Source organism: Linepithema humile, chromosome 1 (assembly GCF_040581485.1).
Source record: "Linepithema humile isolate Giens D197 chromosome 1, Lhum_UNIL_v1.0, whole genome shotgun sequence".
Taxonomy (NCBI): domain Eukaryota; kingdom Metazoa; phylum Arthropoda; class Insecta; order Hymenoptera; family Formicidae; genus Linepithema; species Linepithema humile.
Genome location: NC_090128.1, coordinates 27,657,168 through 27,676,472, shown reverse-complemented (window position 1 = coordinate 27,676,472; position 19,305 = coordinate 27,657,168). Strand labels below are relative to the sequence as shown.

At 38.6% G+C, this 19,305-nt stretch overlaps 2 protein-coding genes across 5 annotated transcripts in view; one reads left to right on the top strand and one right to left on the bottom strand.

The window, feature by feature from the left end:
• Positions 1-19,305, bottom strand: part of tn (tripartite motif containing protein thin) — a 169,632-nt gene that overhangs the window by 60,097 nt on the left and 90,230 nt on the right. Inside the window, exons 1-2 of one of the 3 annotated variants that reach the window (XM_067348635.1) lie at positions 13,484-13,599; positions 9,645-9,749 (exon numbers count right to left, since the gene is read on the bottom strand). The exons of 1 other annotated variant lie outside the window; for it this stretch is intronic. The gene's annotated coding sequence lies outside the window, so the exon portion shown is untranslated. Of the gene's footprint in view, positions 1-9,644; positions 9,750-13,389; positions 13,600-19,305 lie in introns of those variants that run through there. One more of the 3 variants, XM_067348642.1, reaches the window with a different exon arrangement.
• Positions 1-19,305, top strand: part of LOC136997763 (Golgi-associated plant pathogenesis-related protein 1-like) — a 52,682-nt gene that overhangs the window by 25,335 nt on the left and 8,042 nt on the right. The gene's annotated exons all lie outside the window — the stretch shown is intronic.

Sequence of the window (19,305 nt, the reverse complement as noted above, 5' to 3'; positions counted from 1 at the left end):
AGATAACAGTCATAAAAGATGGTTTGGCCCAATAATTTGGTTTAATCTGCGACTGGATCGCACGAAGTAAACCAGCGCTCGGAATTAGTTGCACATTTCGGGCCGATTCTGGAGACGACGCCTCCTGTCCCTCCACTACCGCCCGGCCGCTGGCGGCCGAGCCGCCGATAGCTCTGGTTCAGGAGCGTTTTATATTAGAAATAGGCTGGATTGTTTAGGCATCTCTCAGGAAATCGTAACATTTTCTTCACTACATAAATAATGTTTATTTTTATTAATACATAATATATATATTTAATTATTAATAAAAATAAACATTATTTATGTAGCAAAGAAAATATTACTATTTTTTGAGAGGTGCCTCAACAACCGAGCCTATTTCTTATAGAAAACGCTCCTGCGTCAGAGCTATCGGCGGCTCGACCGCCAGCGGCCGGGCGGTAGTGGGGGGACAGGAGGCGTCGTCTCTTGAATTGGCCCGAAATGTGCAACTAATTCCGAGCGCTGAAGTAAACTATCGTTAGTTACATTTGCGCGAGATATCTTCACAGATGCGCGTCTCTTCTACTTTCAATCAAATGTTGCAAAGTCCAAATCGTAATTGTATTCTTCAAATACCTTAAAGTTATAGGAAAGAACTGTTTTTATAAAGGCGAATCGAGAGCCGGCATTTAATTCAAGTTTGATGCAAAAATCGGCTGCTGGAATTTCGCAGTTAAGCCCTTGTCGGATTCTTAAACAAAGTTCGAAGAATCCGCTCTCAGGCGTGCGATATCGCGGGCTTGCTTATCCAGCGAACTTATATCCCTGCCTCTTTGGCCTTTGAGCCGTCTCGTTTGCATGGAAGGTTGATCGCGAAGTAACGACGACTGAGGATAAAAGCGCGGATAAAAATGAAATGAGAAATCTCAATATTCGCTTTTTTAGCTTGCGTCAACAAAAATGCTTATAATACATGCATATTATATAAAGCATTGTCATCAAAAATTATCATATATAATGTTACGTTAATAAATTTTTATAAAAAAATAACATAATAAAATAATATTAATTATTTTCAATGTCACATAATAATGTATTTCCATTATTTTTAATATTGATTTCTAATAATTTCAACATGCAATGAAAATGTCTCTCGAAACGGTTATTGGCACACAGTTTTAAAAGCGTTGAATCATGGCCAAGAAGGAATATTTTTTAACGTAACGTTAAAATATGTTCGCTATGCCAAAACGACTGCAGCGTATTTTTCTTCGAAATCTAAGGCGCAGTAGACAAAATTTCCGTCCAGTCCGTTTGACTTCCGTTCGAAACATTTTCGTGCTGAATTTCGCATGCTGCTGCAATGGACCTTCTCTCTCTCTCTCTCTTTCTCTCTCCTCCTCTCTCCCTATCTCTCTCTCTCTCTCCCTCTCTCCCTCTCCCTCTCTCTCTCTCTCTCTCTCTCTCTCTCTCCCTCTCTCTCTCTTTCTCTGACATAACGAGCGTTGTGCGGTCACTGTGACAACGATGAAATATCCAGTAAGAAAGTGGATAAAAGTCACAGGCGAAAACCGGACGGTGTCCTGTGAATTAAGCCACGCCGAAAATGCGGTTTCCGCGACCACGTCACTGTGGTTCAGCATTCACAATAAATTCCAGCCGCATTTCGGCCGCCGCAGTTACATACTTATAGTTAACCATTACGTACGTGCGCACCATGGAATTATATTCTCCGGTCGGATATGGTGCAACTGTGCAGCGCGAGACCGTAAAATTATAACGCTGGCTGGCGTTTCTAATTTCGGCGAATGCGCTAATGTTTCGCAAAATGCTGCGGGTCACTTAAACAGTAATGCACGTGGACGCGAATCCTGCGCGAAAGGTCAGACTGCGGCATTGTAATATTGCAATGCAATATTACGGATATTACAATGCATAATGGTAATATTGTAATATTATAAAAAATATTATATTATAATAAGTTTCAACGTTACAGCTAATGTGTTTTCACGTCAGCAACATGATTTATTGTTTCGTATTTCGATGAATAAAATGTCATTAATGCCGGCTGCGCGAATTATTGTCGAGGCGTAATAAATTATTGATAATGTAAGTCGCGCCCATATTTTATTTAGGATTTACACTCGACAGTGACGCGATATTTGCCGTCGAGTATTTTTTTTTGCTCCACAAGGCCGCTGTACGCGAGGACATGCAGAGGGTTGCTTTCCTTCCTTGTACGATATTTATTACGTGCCTAGGTGCACTCTGTAGCTCGTTAGTCCACGATGCATCCTTTCAATCGTGCGGCGATATCTCACTACTTTTCCTACACGAGCCTTCGACGCTCTTACGTGTGCAACAGCGCGACTAGAAGAGAGAGAAAAAGGGAGGAAAACGAATGCAAAAATGCTGAAAAAAAGAAGCGACAAAGTACGAAACGCCGTACTAGAAACGAACTTGCCGCCTGTCAGTGAAGTGATCTAATTTTGGAAAAGACTGGCGATTTAAACGTCGCTCAATTTTATCGTCTTGTAACACGGCCAATTGTTTCGATGCTATGCGCGTGCAAAATGCAGTCCGAATGCACAATTTCAGTTCAGTTTAGTCGAACATACGTGCGACGCGAGCGGTGATATTCATTGGCACACGTGTACAATAAATATGCTTTGAAAGTGCAACATATATACATTAAGCGAACTCGGTTGAATGTAATATTTACCACAACAATCAAATTCTATTAAAATTTGACATTCTATTTAGCATCTTATGCAAACCGTATAAATTTACTATTTAAACTTTATAATTAACTTTATAATAGATTATAATAGATTATCAAGAGACACGGTAGTGTTCAAGAGACACGGTAGTGTCTTGCGCCAAGTTCACGCGCAGCGCAAGACCGACCGTGTATCTTTACGCGAGCACATGAGCTGATAGGAGTCGAGATTTTCATATCTCAATAATGCGTGGACCGATCGAATTTATAATAGGCTCAATCGATAGAGCACATGCGATTTACATAATAAAAGTATCTTTACTTTTTTTGTACATGCTTTCTAAAAAAATATATTAATTGCCAAAGTTTGCCAAAGTCGAAATATGCCGAAATCTATGTATGTAAGTCTTGGTCGTCGTCGTCGTCGTCTGTTCGTCATCCTTCTCTAATATATAAGTTTTTCCTTTGTCAACTAGAAGCATCAAAATGCGACATGGTTGTCCTTTTCTACATCCCGTGAAATGTCGATTCCCGCATAAGAGCGTCTTTTTTCTTTCCTTTCTTTTTCTAAAAGATGTCTATCCTTTTCCAACATGGCGGCGCTCAGACCTGTCAGCTCGCAGCTTTGATGATACTAATCACATTGATATAATTAATATCGGTCGTAAAATGTATATGTAACGTGTTGTGGAGACGAATAGAGATAGTGTATATCAAAATAATAGTATTCTTTATAAAAAAAATTTTCTCGTCTTGAAGTGCAGAAGTGTAGCAACACACATGCTGACAACACTCTTAAAGGGAACGTTCACAAGTGTCCCCTCCCGATTTGATTCTCCTTGAAATATGTTGTAAAACATACAATTTGAGAAGACACGTATTTTTTTATAGTGGCCCTAACTCAAATTTAAAGGGTGAAACACCCTTTTGAAAAAAACGAGTTTTTTCTTTGTGTGTAACTATCGCCAAAACCGTAGGAGATATAAAAAAATGTTTCAAGTAGAAGTTGTATGGCTTGTAATGGGCTTTATAACTGTGTAGTTGGATTTTCAAAAAATGTAATTTTTTTTAATTTACTCTTACCCCTTGGTATTATTTTTTCGAATTTCAAAATTTTTGTAATGACAAAAGTTGTAGCATTTTTTACGCTGAATTCAACCATATATGATTTTATTATGTTCCGAAATCGCATCTTTCAAAAATAAGTCATCAGTATCATATTATATGCGTCGCGCTGCATGACGCATTGTTTATACCGCACTTGTGTTGCGCAATAGTCGTTAAATAAATATAAAAATGACATGTTATCACATATTTAAGGAAGAAAAGTTAACTAAAATTGTTGCTAAAGCATCCCTTCCACATTACACTCTTATAGATAATCGCTGCATTTCGTATGCAGCGCGTTGTCATATACAAGTTAGCTATCAGCGCATATTACACTTTGAAGTTTTGCTTGCAGTGACCACAGGAAAATAATTTATGAAACGAAAACAGTGAATGAATCAATCTATTCAACATATATCCACCCTGACTCTACTCTCTTGGCCCGACTTGACTGACAATGAATAAAATTCTGTACATACTCTTTTTCAATAATTTTAATATACTGCGATATATTCTACATACTATTACATTCTATTAAATTATTACGATTTTTTTAAACTATGGTATATAAAATCTTGAAATATAAAATGTATATTATAAGTATAATTATAATATATTGATACAATAAATAAGCTTTTATATATATATAAGCTTATTTATATATATTATAATTATACTTATAATATACATTTTATATACCATAGTTTAAAAAAATCGTAGTAATTTAGTGGAATGTAATAGCATGTAGAATCACAGTATATTAAAATTATTGAAAAAGAGTAAACTGTACAGAATTTTATATTTTATTTCATTCTCAGTCAAGTCGGGCCAAGAAGGTAGAGTCAGGGTAGATATATGTTGAATAGATTAATTCATTCACTATTTTCGTTTCATAAATTATTTTCCCGTGGTCACTGCAAGCAAAACTTCAAAGTGTAATATGCGCTGATAGCTAACTTGCATATAACAACGCGCTGCGCACGAAATGCAGCGATTATCTATAAGAGTGTAATGTGAAAGAGATGCTTTAGCAACAATTTTAGTTAACTTTTCTTTCTCAAATATATAATAACATGTCATTTTTATATTTATTTTGCGACTATGCACAACACAAGTGCGGTATAAACGGTCATGCAGCGCGACGCATATAATGTGATATTGATGACTCATTTTTGAAAGATGTGATTTCAAAACATAATAAAATCATATATGGTTGAATTCAGCGTAAAAAATGCTACAACTTTTGTCATTACAAAAATTTTGAAATTCGAAAAAATAATAACAAGGGGTGGGGGTAAATTAAAAAAAATTTCATTTTTTGAAAATTTAACTACACAGTTATAAAGTCCATTACAAGCCATACAACTTCTATTTGAAATATTTTTTTATCTCCTACGGTTTTGGCGATAGTTACACACAAAGAAAAAAACCGTTTTTTTTTTCAAAGAAGTGTTTGATCCCTTAAATTTGAGTTAGGGCCGCTATAAAAAAATACGTGTCTCCTCAAATTGTATGTTTTACAACATATTTCAAGGAGAATCAAATCGGGGGAGGGGACACTTGTGAACGTTTCCTTGTTAGTATTCTGTAGTTAGTGGACAGAAAGTGTACTTTGTGCACATTGGTGGAATCGGCAGGTATGTAATGTTTATAGAGAAGAAATGTCTAACACTTGGATTGAAGCTGACGATACGCTAATTAAAAAAAGACAATGGCCTAGAGGTGCTAAAGATGTTTTTGTCATTCTTACAGAAATTTGATCAAAAGTAATCTGTTTTTATATATGAAAAAAATGCAATAACTTAGAAATACAGATGGTTTTTTATACCCTTTTTATGATCACTAATAATTTTCTTATAAAACATGTTGTAAAATATAAAAAAAAATTATTAGGTTTGTATAAATTAAGATTTCTATAATCAAAAAGAGGATCGTCGTATTGAAAATATGACGGGAGTGATGGTGGGATATTATTACCATTATTTTTACTAAAAAAAAAAAAATCATATTTATTAAAATTATTTTTACTAAAAAAAAGAAATGATATCTCACAAAAAAACCTTTTTTTTAAAAAAAGGTAAAAAAAGGGCGCCAAGTACACGCCTTGTTATATTAAAAAAAAGTTTTCCTCATAAAAAAATCTTTCCAAAAAATTGTTTTTTTAAAAAAAGTTTTTCTCATAAAAAACCTTTTCAAAGAACTGTACTTTCAAAAATATATTATATTAAAAAAAGTTTTTCTCACAAAAAACCTTTCCAAAAAATTGTACTTTTAAAAAAAGTTGTATATATTAAATAAAAATTTGCTACATATTCTGTCTATAAAAGAGGTGATATCAGAAAATGACGCCAAGTTTAAATAAAGAACCTTTCAAAAAAAGTTGCATGTATATCTAATTATTTATTTAAAAATGATATTTATGTTTATATCTAGTTAATTCTTCTTAAGTATACTTTTTAAAATAATTGCATCTGTATCTAGTTATTTTTTTATATCTGTATCTAGTTAAATAAAAAAATTTTTCAAATTTAATCAAAATAAAAAAATATTACAAAATTTCGCAAAAAACTTGGCGCTGCTATAAAATAGCCTTCATTGCTCTATAATATTTTAAGATGTATAATAATATTTTAATAGCCTTCATTGCTCTATAATATTTTAAGATGTATAATAATATTTTAAGGCTATTTTATAGCAGCGCCAAGTTTTTTGCGAAATTTTGTAATATTTTTTTATTTTGATTAAATTTGAAAAATTTTTTTATTTAACTAGATACAGATATAAAAAAAAATAACTAGATACAGATGCAATTATTTTAAAAAGTATACTTAAGAAGAATTAACTAGATATAAACATAAATATCATTTTTAAATAAATAATTAGATATACATGCAACTTTTTTTGAAAGGTTCTTTATTTAAACTTGGCGTCATTTTCTGATATCACCTCTTTTATAGACAGAATATGTAGCAAATTTTTATTTAATATATACAACTTTTTTTAAAAGTACAATTTTTTTGGAAAGGTTTTTTGTGAGAAAAACTTTTTTTAATATAATATATTTTTGAAAGTACAGTTCTTTGAAAAGGTTTTTTATGAGGAAAACTTTTTTTAAAAAAACAATTTTTTGGAAAGATTTTTTTATGAGGAAAACTTTTTTTTAATATAACAAGGCGTGTACTTGGCGCCCTTTTTTTACCTTTTTTTAAAAAAAAGGTTTTTTTGTGATTTTGAATATACACGATAAAGGTTACCTCCAGTAAAAAGATAAAACAGTGTAAAAACTCTCCAATAGAACAATATACCTACATATTTTTTTAATTGAAGCGGTAAACAAAAATATTATACAAAGCATTTTATACAAAGCTTTTTTTTCTCGATATTGCTTAAAACGATTGAAAATATTTTCTACGGTAGAAAAATAATTATTTGTCACGCGTAGTAAAATAATTTTTTATGGTTGAAATCGAACGTGCAAAACATTAAAGTGTTTTAATTGCTAATGAATTCTGAATTATAATATTATATGTATTTTTTCATGTCAAAACGATCAGATTTTCCAATCCCCTGAAGAGAGGCATTTTTAATTGCAAATATTTTATAACTACACCCTAGAGGCGCGAATGAAATTCACTGTTAGAGGCGAGTTCCACCCGTAATGTAAATAACGCCCCGGAATAATCCCGCGTGGGATCAATGAATCATCGGATTTATACAAATTCCGCGCCCACATCATTTCGGTTGTATTATTATAATCCTTATACATAGCGTTTAAAGCTCGTTACTCACGCTATGACGGATGTACCAAAATATAGGTATATTAAACATCTACTGGAAAAGTGCTTTATCTCGTGCTTTTGGCTTACTAAAGGCAATTAATTAAAATCTCAATATACACAATTGAGAAACGCAGTCTAATTCTTTTACGCGTGTTTCCGCAAAATTATTACGCAGATTAGATGAAATTTTGTTCAGGAAACGCCATATACCGATCAATACAGATTAGACAAAGTGCTAATATGAAAATCAGCATTATAAGCGCGCGCCCGACACAAAAAACTATTGACGAATTCACTTCTGACAAGGAAGAATGGGACTCATTTGCGGTGAGCGATTCTCGATCTCAAAGTCAAAAGAAAAATGGATTTCTTGTTCACCTACCGCGAGGAATGGACATAAATGTAGATCCACCCGTACAAATGAAGATCCGTTTTTCATTTAGCAGCCGTGTGATTCTGCCAGACTTTTTACGATAACTCAACCGAATATCCGTTATCTGTGATAACTAACTTCAATGCGATATCAGAAGTTACATACCGCCCTACTCTAAAGCCGATAAATCATACCGTGTACCCATTTTTGTAAAATATCGACCCGACTTATAGCTGCCTTCGAGCGCTTTATCTCAGAAGCGTTTATGGGCCCGACATGGAGCACTGACGTGACTAATTTTTTGACATATCATCGTATCGCAATAAACTTTTTTACATTACTAGAACAATACAGGCGCGCGCTACGCGCGCGCACTTATTATAGTAATTTAATAATTAAGAGAAATCTAAATATTTTAATAAATTTTTTTAATTTTAAATAACCGTCAAAATAACCTTCGCTCTCAATCTATCAAACTATCAGAATAATCGCGATAACCAATCAGTGTCGCGGAAAAGCGTCAACAATACTTCCGATACATTCGATCTTTCATGCCTTTTTTAAGAGTGGATGACGTACCAATTGCGGAAAGCCACGGATAAAAACTTGAGAGATATCCGGACAAAATTGAGATCTTACGTATTTTGTCACCTCGATTGAATTTATATTTCATTTGTAATGAAAGAATTTTTATTTCGTTTTTTATAATTCCAGTATTCTGTTAATCGGCGCACAACTCTAATATTATTAATTTTTTTTATAATTTAAAACATATCTTTTTCGCGCAGTTTATTAATATCTTGTTTATTTCACGACAGCTGTAATATTTTATAAAACGCATGCAACGTGTGATTGAGATGTTTTTAATATAGTATATTATCGTTGTGCTAAAGGTTTTTGCTGGTCGGTGGGAGTTTTTAATCATCTCACTGGTGTCATTGGCTTTCACGTAACAAATCGAAGTGTGCTATCATCCTTCCGCTAATCAATAAACATAATTATTCCACGTCAGTTTTACAACATAAAAGTCCGTCGGAAACAAAGCTTTGTGGATCAGAGACCCAGGACCAAAAGAAAAAAGGAGCTGCGCGAGAAGCAGAGAGGGGAGGCGGGCACAGTCGGCAGCCCTCCTGCAATGTGCTATAGATCATAAGCGAGCGCGCGACGAAGATTGATTAGTGCAGATTCATTTGTTCGCGGACTTTTTCTTATTAATTCCTCGCCGGCGGACGATAATGTGGTTATTATTCCCGGTGGGAAATTTTGGTACTTTTAACGAGCAGGTAGATTTGACATAAAGATTATCTGACGCGCGTATCGAAGTTCACTAACAAGATCATTATAAAACTCGTTAATATCACCGTGTTATCCGAGTAATTATTTCTACAGCAAAAATTAGATAAAGTCATTATTCAAAGTTCGCGTGCTAATAGGTCGCCGAAAACTTTATTACGAATGTATCGAATGCTGAATTAATAACGAATGAATAATGCATTATTACAATGTTACGAGTTAATTATGCTGTAATAAAACACGTACCTACGGTAACGCGATAGCATAATGAGCCTGTCATAAATTGCTTTATTAGTATCCGATGTTGACATTAATGGTTAATGAAGTGAGCGAATTGTTGGAAAACTTGGGTGAATCGGGCCACGCGTTTCCGTGGTCGGGAAGCTCTTACCTGATTTGTCGACCGCCTTGCGGCGGCCTTCCTCGGTTGGGGGCCCTCCCTACCGGTCCCCGAGTGATTGTACTTTCCGGTCACCGAAATCCAGCGCTGTGACAGCTAAAAACCAGAGACCCACTGTCGTTAGATTACAGCTCGTGCGCGCGACGCGACGCGACGCGACGTGAATGGTTACGCGCGCGGGAGCTGGCGCGAGGGGATTTTGGGAAACCGCGGGTTTTCGTCGCCGTGTCCCACGTGAATCGTCATCGCGCGTATAATGTACATGTGAAGCATGAGTGTGTCGTGTAAATTTAAGCGCACTGTCACGCGGTGGAAGCGCTCAATGAAGACATCCGGCGACACGACACCAACGGTTGGCGTACGTGTCGACGAAGGTAAAGCCTGGCTCGACGGTATTTTGGCCGCGTTACAGGACGACCGTGTCTCGTCCGTTAGGACTCCGCGTGATTAGTGGCCGGAACGTTTGCCAGGATCGAAGGGTGAAAAAATAGGCGGATGTCCGAGGCTGACAGTCAGCGGTGTTACACGATGGTTCTAATTAACGTAATGGCGCCCCGAAGCGCTGAAACCTCCGTGAGCGCAGTCGCGCGCGAGAGGCATTGTCGTAATTTACGAGACGTTCCCGGTCGTGTATCTAGATATTACATCATCGTGATACGCCAAAGCTACCGTCGCGAAACCGAGCGAATTTTTCCGCCATCCGATTAAAAAAATGATTTTAGCTACGGACGCCGGTAAACACAGAGCGCGAATGCAGCGACGTTCCAGTGAAAACGGTCGGCGTTAAATCAGACACCGGTCCCGCGCGCATACACGCATCGTTGTGTACCCGACGCGATTGCCTGCGAAGCCATTTTTAAATAAACGCGCGTTACCCGTATTTTTTCACCCGTGGTTTTTTGTAGTTGGCGTTTGTAATGAAAGCAACGTTATTTGTCGAGTTTCACGAGACGTGCGATATTTGTCCGAAAATATTCATACCGCCGTACATCTTGTCCGGCCGGGCCTTTGGAATTTGCGTGCGAAACGATAGAAACTCGTGCAATTTTCATATTAATCGCCAAAAAAATACACGTATGAAAAAAAAACAAGATAAAAAAAGTAAAAAATTGCATTCACAAGCTATCATTATTTCGCTTGAAACTTTAGTAATAGACTCTGTAACAATTTGGAAGTCGTGAAGCCGTGTGCCATTAGAGTTTAATGAAAATCATCCTGCATACTGCAAATTAACGCTTTGAGGATTCCCGTGGCCGCTGAACAACAATTGGCGTGGCCATTAACCGTTGCATCGCTGTTTCCTTTTCCCGTTTTACGTGTCGTACGTTTGCGATACACTTCCCGGAAGTACCATAGCACCGCGGTACCGAAGTACTTCGGTTTCACGAGTGGTGTTTGTCTGTTTTCTGGACCCGAGCCAGGTGGGGATCGTATACTTTTGGAATCGTCTCGGTTATCGACTGACAATGAGTTAGATTCACTCGTGCAGAAACGGAGAAGACGAAACGGACGGCGCGTTCCACGGCGACTCGCGTTTCAATCGATTTTCGCGTTTTTTCATATTTTTAATCACTCCTCCGTATCGTCGTCGCTCCGCGGCGGCTTCCGCACGGTTTCCCAATTTACATCGAGATCGGAGATCGGGTTGCCGTGCGCGGTGCGGCGAGAAAGACACGAGGGCAGCATCCGGCGACGAGACCGCGGTGCGGCGCGCGGTCGGTGAATAAGGATGAATGGACGGTTCGCGTCGTGGAAGAAAAAGCGGAAAGTAGAACGGCGTGTCGCGCGGAGGGTTGATGAGGATCCTTTCTCCGCCGGCGGATATACGGCGGCGGAAAAACTGCAGCGAGAACGAAGCGAGTAATTGGACACCGGGTGGCCATATTAGAGCACGCGGAGACAGACGGAGAACGGGGGAACGGCGAGAGCGTCGGCGGAGTGATGGAAAGAGCGAGAGGGGAACGGAGAGACCGAGAAAGCGAGAGAAGAGAAAGAGACGAAGTGAAGAACGAGGCAGAAATGAGATGGCGAAATCGGCGAACTGCGGCGGATAAGTCGAAGAGAAAATGATACGAGAGAGCGGTGAGCGAGTGGGCGAGAAGTGAACTTCTAAAAGGCGGAAGTGGGCGAGTGGCGCTCGGGTAGGAGCGAGCGCATAAAGACGGAGAAACCCGGAAGATAGCGAAATGCACGAGATAGGAAAAAGTAGAGAAACACGGTGACAATGGATGAAAAACGAGAAGCGAGAGGAGGAAGAGAAGAAAGCGGGGGAGGAATGGCGATGAGGCAAAATAGAAGGTGAATGGCGCGGTAAATCGGTACGGTCGCAGAGAAGATGAGTCAAAGGGAAAATTAAGGGAAAGGAAGAGAGGGACAGAGATAGAACGGGAAAGTTAATAAGAGCTGAAAAGTAAACCAAGTGTATACGCAAAGGGGCAAAATGTAAATTAGGAGAAGAGAAGAAGAAACGACAAAAATAAAGAGGGAAATAAGAGACAGAAGTTCGTCATAATATAAATCAACCCGGTCTAACAATAAGGAAAAATATTTTGACCCGCGGGTGATTATTGTGCGAACAATATTTGTAACGCTAAAGAAGAAATCAAAGAAAGGCGAGCAAAGTGAAACATAATAATGGAAGCGGAAAGAAAGACTTGGAAACAGTTGGTAACAAGTCGTGGCTAAAAAGCGTGGATTTGAAACGAAATAATCGAAATGGAATGAAATGTTTAAGCGGAAGCGGTAAAAGTCGTTGGTTAAAAAAAGAGACAAAATGAAAAATCCCGCTGCCAGCGAAGAGAGATAAGGCGCTTTAATGAGAAGCTGCGCAGAATTAGCAAGCAGAAGCGAAACGAAGTTGGCTAACTAACGACAAAAAGATCTTTAATAAAGCCAGAATTCTAAAAATTGTATAACGCGCGGAACTCGCATCGGGAATAGCGAGTCAAGCTAAAGTGAGATGTTCCCGGGACTCGGGCTCGGGTTAAAGAAGATAAATGTATCAAAGAAAAGGTGGAAAGTAGGAAACAGAAGCGCGGCGAATCAAGGACAAACGAACGACAAGCGGAATCGAAAAGACGGGGAGAAACGTGGCGAAAAATTCGAGTAGAAGCTGGCTCTGATTCGATGGCGCTGACAATGAGAGCCGACAAAGTCTCGCAGGGATTTATTTAATTTATTTCGAAAAGCGTAGGCGGAGAAAGGAAGTGCGATTAGAGGTGCGGAAGAATGGACATAGAAGGACAGACACACGTAGAATCCGGAGGTCTCGCACCATCGCCGTCATCGCGATTTAGCGCGCGTTCACGCGCGTGCGTGCGTGCGTGCGTGCGCGATACCGTTTTAGTATTCGAGCGCACCGGTGCGCACCGGTGTGCATTATCTAACACTTAAAATTAGACGGCGACGGCGGCGACAACGACGGCGACGACGGCGGCGAGAATGGCGACGACGACGATGACGAGGACGACGATGACGATGATACTTTCTCTCCTTCGTTGCCCATAAGAAGAGGAGGGATAACTTTCAGGATGAATCGAGATCTCCGTTGGATGCGACTCCCGTCAATTATGTCGCGATGCATCGACGATACACTTAGCACTGTGGCGATATCACGTGGCGCGGAATTCTCTCGCCGGCGCGATGCACTTTTTTTTCGCGGCACTACGCATACGGCACGATGCACGCTCGCGCTCGCTTCTCCGTCTGCCTCTTTCTACTTCTTCCCCGACCTTACTTTCCGGCGCTTTCGCTCTCTAAGTAGTGTGGTGTTTATCGTATGTGATGTGGATGATGATGTTCACCGATGACGAAGGTTTACTCAAACGCACCGCGTTCGTCCGGGCCGGCTGGCCGCCCGTCTCAGAGTGAATGTCTTATTAGTTATTTCTGGTTTAGCTACTTCGTCGCTCTGTTCCTCCTCCTTCTTTTCTTGATCTTCTGCCCGACTCCGTTTTCTCGCTGCCGCCACCGCCCCCGTCCCGCCTCGCCGCCTCGCGTTCTCTCAGCCATCGAACTCGATCTGCATCGCGCCATCGGCCGTGCAAGCACGAAAGCTCGCGCGCTGCCGGCTCAGTGCTTGCGGCGAATTCCTACGCGCTTGGCGAAATCCGCTATCACGAACAAAATCCGTTATCCCATGACGAGATTCATCGCGATCGAATCGCCAAGTTTCTGAAGACCCGTTGTCGATTTAATCTCGTCGATCGCTGGCTGGAGAAAATCAAAGAATTCTTCTCAAATCGAGTCCTCGAGAAAAACGTCCGGAAAATCAGCCGCGAGAGAAATTCTTTTTTGTCTTTGAAAACATCTCAATGAGATTTCTCGAGTGCATTTCGAGTGCAGTCATTCGCGAAATATCGTTCTCTCCTTGAGAGCTCGCGGAATTTCAGTATTTTTTTCTTCTCTTGGCACACGGCATTACCTTATTGTTGTTTATTCATACTAAAAAATAAGATTTGTAGCGTCAATAAATCTTGTTTTTTTTAAAGCGCTTTAAAAAATCGCACTACAAAAATCGCTGAAAATATTATGTGACGTGAATATCTGAGATCTCGCGAATGTTCACCTACGTTCTCTAAACGAGCAGACATCGGCGAAGTGTCCTGATGAATACTGATCCCACGAGAGCTTGTTCTTGCGCGCGAATACATCCGGCGACTCTTACCTTTAATCTTCTAGGTACGAAAAGGCAAAGTTTACGACCGCGTGTAACATTTTTTACCTCCCGGTTATTCCCAATTGTTGGTTTTACAGCCCTGAATTTTCTTTTGGCCGCGCGAATAGCACACGCGTGTACGTACTCGTTTTACTTGTATTTTATTACGAGTTATAAGAACGGGGCAGATATGTTGGTTAGATACGTCGCGGTTGGGGAATTCCTTCGTAAAGATAAACCGATCTCGTGCTCGTAATGTTAAACTTTATCGCACAATAAGATTGTTTATTTTATGAGAATTAAAAAAGAGTGCCACACATATTCCCCTCCGGAGAGACAAAACCCTAAATTTCTAAACAAACTGTGATAAATTCTTGTAAACGTTCCTATTTTTATTTCCTATTTTGTACAGAATACAATATGGCAAGGCGCAAATATAAAACTGCTAGATTGCAATCATCGAATATTATTGCACATATAAAACATTATTAAATAAAATAGTAAATATAAAAATTATTTAATAATAAAAATAATCAAATAGCAACATTTTAAAATATTCGTAAATTATATTAAATATTCGTTAAATATTTATTGATTTCGTTTACACTGAATTGTACGTTATGAACGTTTTCTGTTTTCATCAAAATAAAATTTATTTAATAAAAAAAAGAGAGAAAAAATTAACTATTAAATGATATATATAAAATATTCCTTAACTGTAATTTATATGAAAACAAAGTTTTACCAACATCGAACAGTTTTCTTGTATTTATCGGCTCTATTAAATTTAACTGCCATAAAATGAGAATGTGCTTGCGCCTACTGTTTGTGGCGAGCAAGATCGCACCTGCACGTCGGAAATGAACGGAAACTTTAAATTAAAACCGTTTAACTCGACCATTAAGTCACGTGCGAGCAACCAGGGGAAACCTGGGTGGCCAAGGATTCTTTCTGTGCTTGCGCTTCGACTGCGCTTTCCTCTTCCAAATACGAATGATGTGTTAAAAGAGGTCTCGTTAAAGTATGTGACCCGTTACCGGGGCTGGCGGGCGCGCGGGAGGAGTTTAAAAGATGACAAAGTGGACGCCGACGCGCTACGTACGGGCTGCAGGTTGCTCGACGTAACGACCCTTACATCCCCATTTATGGCTTCCTATCCTTTTCAAAAGTCTGGTGGTAATAAATGATAGCGAGAAGTTGAGAGAGAGAGAAAAAGAGAGAGAGAGAGAGAGAGAGAGAGAGAGAATGAAAAAAAAGACAAAAGGAAAAAAGAATGGTGACTTTTTTATATTGCACCGACGGGTAATTACGCGCGGAGAATTAGTTCGCGGATCGTTACTTGTAGCCAATAATAACGCATCGTTTGTGAAAAGCGTCAGCCGGAATTCCGACGAGAGAGATACTATAAACTTTCGTCATGCGAGTCAAATTGCGATTACTATTCCACAGGTTATCTCTTACCGCACGCCCTATTCCGCGAGTTCAACATTTCCCTGTCAAATGTAACGCGAATTGATAATGATTATTACGTCGTTTCCAAGAATATTCCGGCGAAATACTCGCAACAGACGAAGCGCTCTCGCGCGTACAATAAGTCGGAAGAGCGTAATAAAAGAAGAAGCGCAAGAGAGGCGAGAAGTACATAATATGCAGCAAATACGTAATATCATGTCAAGAGTAAAAGAGAGTGGTGAATATTGCGTGCATGTAAAAGCCAGACGCCGGCGTGACTCTCAGAATTTCATGCAATTTAAATTTCAGATAACTGCGAGCAATATGTTGTAATAAACGCCGTGAAGAAGAGCTATCAGCGTTTAGCGTTCGCATAATTTGATATTTCCAATTTGTCAAGCATTCGATATCTTCTTGGGGAAAATTTTAATTAGAATTTACCAGGCATTCACAAATCCATTTCACACAGAATAATTTTCTATAAAATTTAAGTTATATTTCACGCTCTAATTATGTATTAATTACATTCCACGATTTTAATTATATAGCCGTTTTTCGGGTTGCCTGCCTACATTTTTTTTCCCCCGCAGAACGATTTCTCTCACTTCGGTCCGCTTATTTGTTACATGACACAATATTCGTTTAATTTCACCCAACGAATAATTAGAAACCTACTTCTTAGCCAATAGTTGCAGTCGGTTGACGGTTAAATCCTCGACTCAAGCAATAAGTCTTCTAGCTAAACGGTTCCAATGACCCTCTCTATCGTAAGTAGTAATAACTCAGTCTGGCATGACGGGCTCGATGTCTCGCCAGACCGTCACGCGATACATCAGCCTCTCTTTTATTGTCACTGACACCCGGTGACTTTGATGCTTTCTCATAATCTCGCATTTTCGTTCTCGATGTGCTGCGTCGAGGAGGATTCAATTGGATTAAACAAAAGATTATATTGCAGCCGCAATAAAGAGGAACGACGTGCTTGAAAATTTCCGCGAAATATGGGATATGCAACTTGGCTTTGTAAATTCTCGCACTCTTGGCATCATGTCGCCCATATAAATCGGACTTCGCATTCTCGTGTAAAAACGAACGTATGTGAAATACTTTGTTCTCGTTTTGTTCGATAAGATGGTTAACCCAGAAGCTCCGTTTCCGCTTTAAGTGGATTCCAAAGTAGCTATCCAGACGGCAATGACATATATACCTTTTGGTAAAAATCAAAGACGACAACTGGGATTCGGATCTTAGCCCGTTTAATTGGATTCCGGAACTCGATGCGGTACAGGTCCGCCGAGGAATTACCGGATTACATGTCAATGACAAATTCCTTGAGAAAATTCGAGATAGAAAATAAATTCGAAATAAAGAACAAATAGTAATAAACGGACTTGCAAAAATACAATTTCAAGTATAACTATTTCGTGAAAAAAAAATAAAAGCTGCAGCTGAGTAAGAATTATATTGAGATTTAAATATATATATAATTGAGACTATTTGCAGCGTTAAAAATGCCGTTCATAAGCGATACAATATGCAGTAACATCTACATACGAAATCGCTCTCAATTGTCAATATGATTACAAAGAAACCCCTGAAGAACCTTTGCGCAAATTTCCTTTATTCATGCGACCCTCATTTTACAAAGTCTTATTTTCGTATTCTTATCAGCGAAAATGGAATACAAATTGCAGAAGTAGAATAAAAGAAGCGGAGCCTGCGGAATCGGTGGAGAAATGAGAATTCACGATACGCGACGTTGTGCACGTTGCCGAGACGCTGCGAGAGCGCCTTACCACGAGAGCGCAATGGCGATTTATTTGTTTGCCAAGAGGATTCCGTTTTCTCATCAGGACACATTCTGTTTGTTTCGCGCATGTGTGCGCACGCTGAGTGCTCGAAAAATAACGATGGAATTCTTCCTTTTACGTTACGGCCGTAAAAGTTTTCACGATGGGCCAATACCATTTTCCGCGAAACTCTCTCGCCCGTAATGCATCGAACGGAATGTCGTTGCGCATTGTTGCGTAAGCGAGACCTAGCTGCGTCAGTCAGTCAGTCAGTCAAACACTCACTCCGTTTCTAAAATGTGCCCGTTTCTCCCACGGCAGACTGCCGCCTGATACAGCTCGACTACTCGCCTTGCAATTTCAAGCTGCTGCCGTGACGAGATTTCAGCGTGTCTTCGAAAGCGAAGTGAATGACGTAAAACGACAATGTCGATTGAATCGTTAAAGCGATGGAAGTAATACTCAACACGAATGTCACATCTGTGCCTTATTTATAAACTGTCATGAATAATTATTAGTGTCTTTCTCTTTCTCTCTCTTCATTTACTTGGGTGTTCAACGTATCAAGTCTTTTTCTTTATAGCGAGTTTGTCGCATTGTATTAAATATATGTCACTAGACATCGGCGATCGTCAAAAATAATCTTTGAAACCTTTGGAATATTTTGGCAAGTTACTGTTTACTGACGATATTAATATCTCCACGTGATCATTTAATCCGCCCGACGATGGCGACCTTGGGAGAAATACCTGCGGAACAATTTCTCGATGTTTTGCAAGTGAAATTTATACGGTATTCAACATCAATCTTGATGAAATTCCGTCGACTCAAACATCGATCGAGATGAAAAATACGCCGAGGTCGCAGTTAGCTTGCCCGTGGCACGAAATTGTTATTTTCTAACTCTGAGACAAACATGTATGAAATCATTGACAATTACTACGCCAATTCAGCTTCGTCTTTCTTCTTAAAAATGCAATAATATATTGATATGCATGAAGCTACTAAAAATTAATGAGCTAATTTATATAATTATAATTAACATTGTAATTAAATATATTATATATAAAAAATACAGAAAATTTAAATATAAATTAACATTATAATAAGTATTAATTAATATTATAATTGCTATTGCAAGATAATTATATTTCTCTATATCTATCATCGCTATATTACAACATTTCAACAAAAGCATAGCAATCTTTTAATTTAATCAAGCTTAGATATATTCCTTATTTAACAAAATGTCTATTAATACTTTTTGAAATTATATCACACCGACTTTGCATTATTTAATCATGATACCATTTTTCTATTGTCTCATTCTGTAATTTTCCAATTTCTACCGTTTAAATAAGTAACGTCTGTTGACGCGATCAAACTGACAACGAGACGTTGAGAATGTGATAGACTTGGAGAAGAAATTTTGAAGTTTATCATCGGTCATACCACACAATGCACATTGTACGGAGAGACCTATATCCCTACCAGCCGTTTAACGTAAATGGCTACATGAACCGAAACAAAGGGCTCGTCGAACTAACAATACGCCTGTATACGCTTGGCCAAACAGGTGTTTCCCGTCGTGGTCCTTGGAATTATGTCACATTATCCGGATGGCTTATATATAGGACGGTAATTACCATTGTTCAAAAAAAAAAATTGATCATTTATTAAATTACTTCACTTGTTTACGTTAATTAATCAAACTGGCGATATTGCGCAAATAAAAAACAACATTTATCTGAGT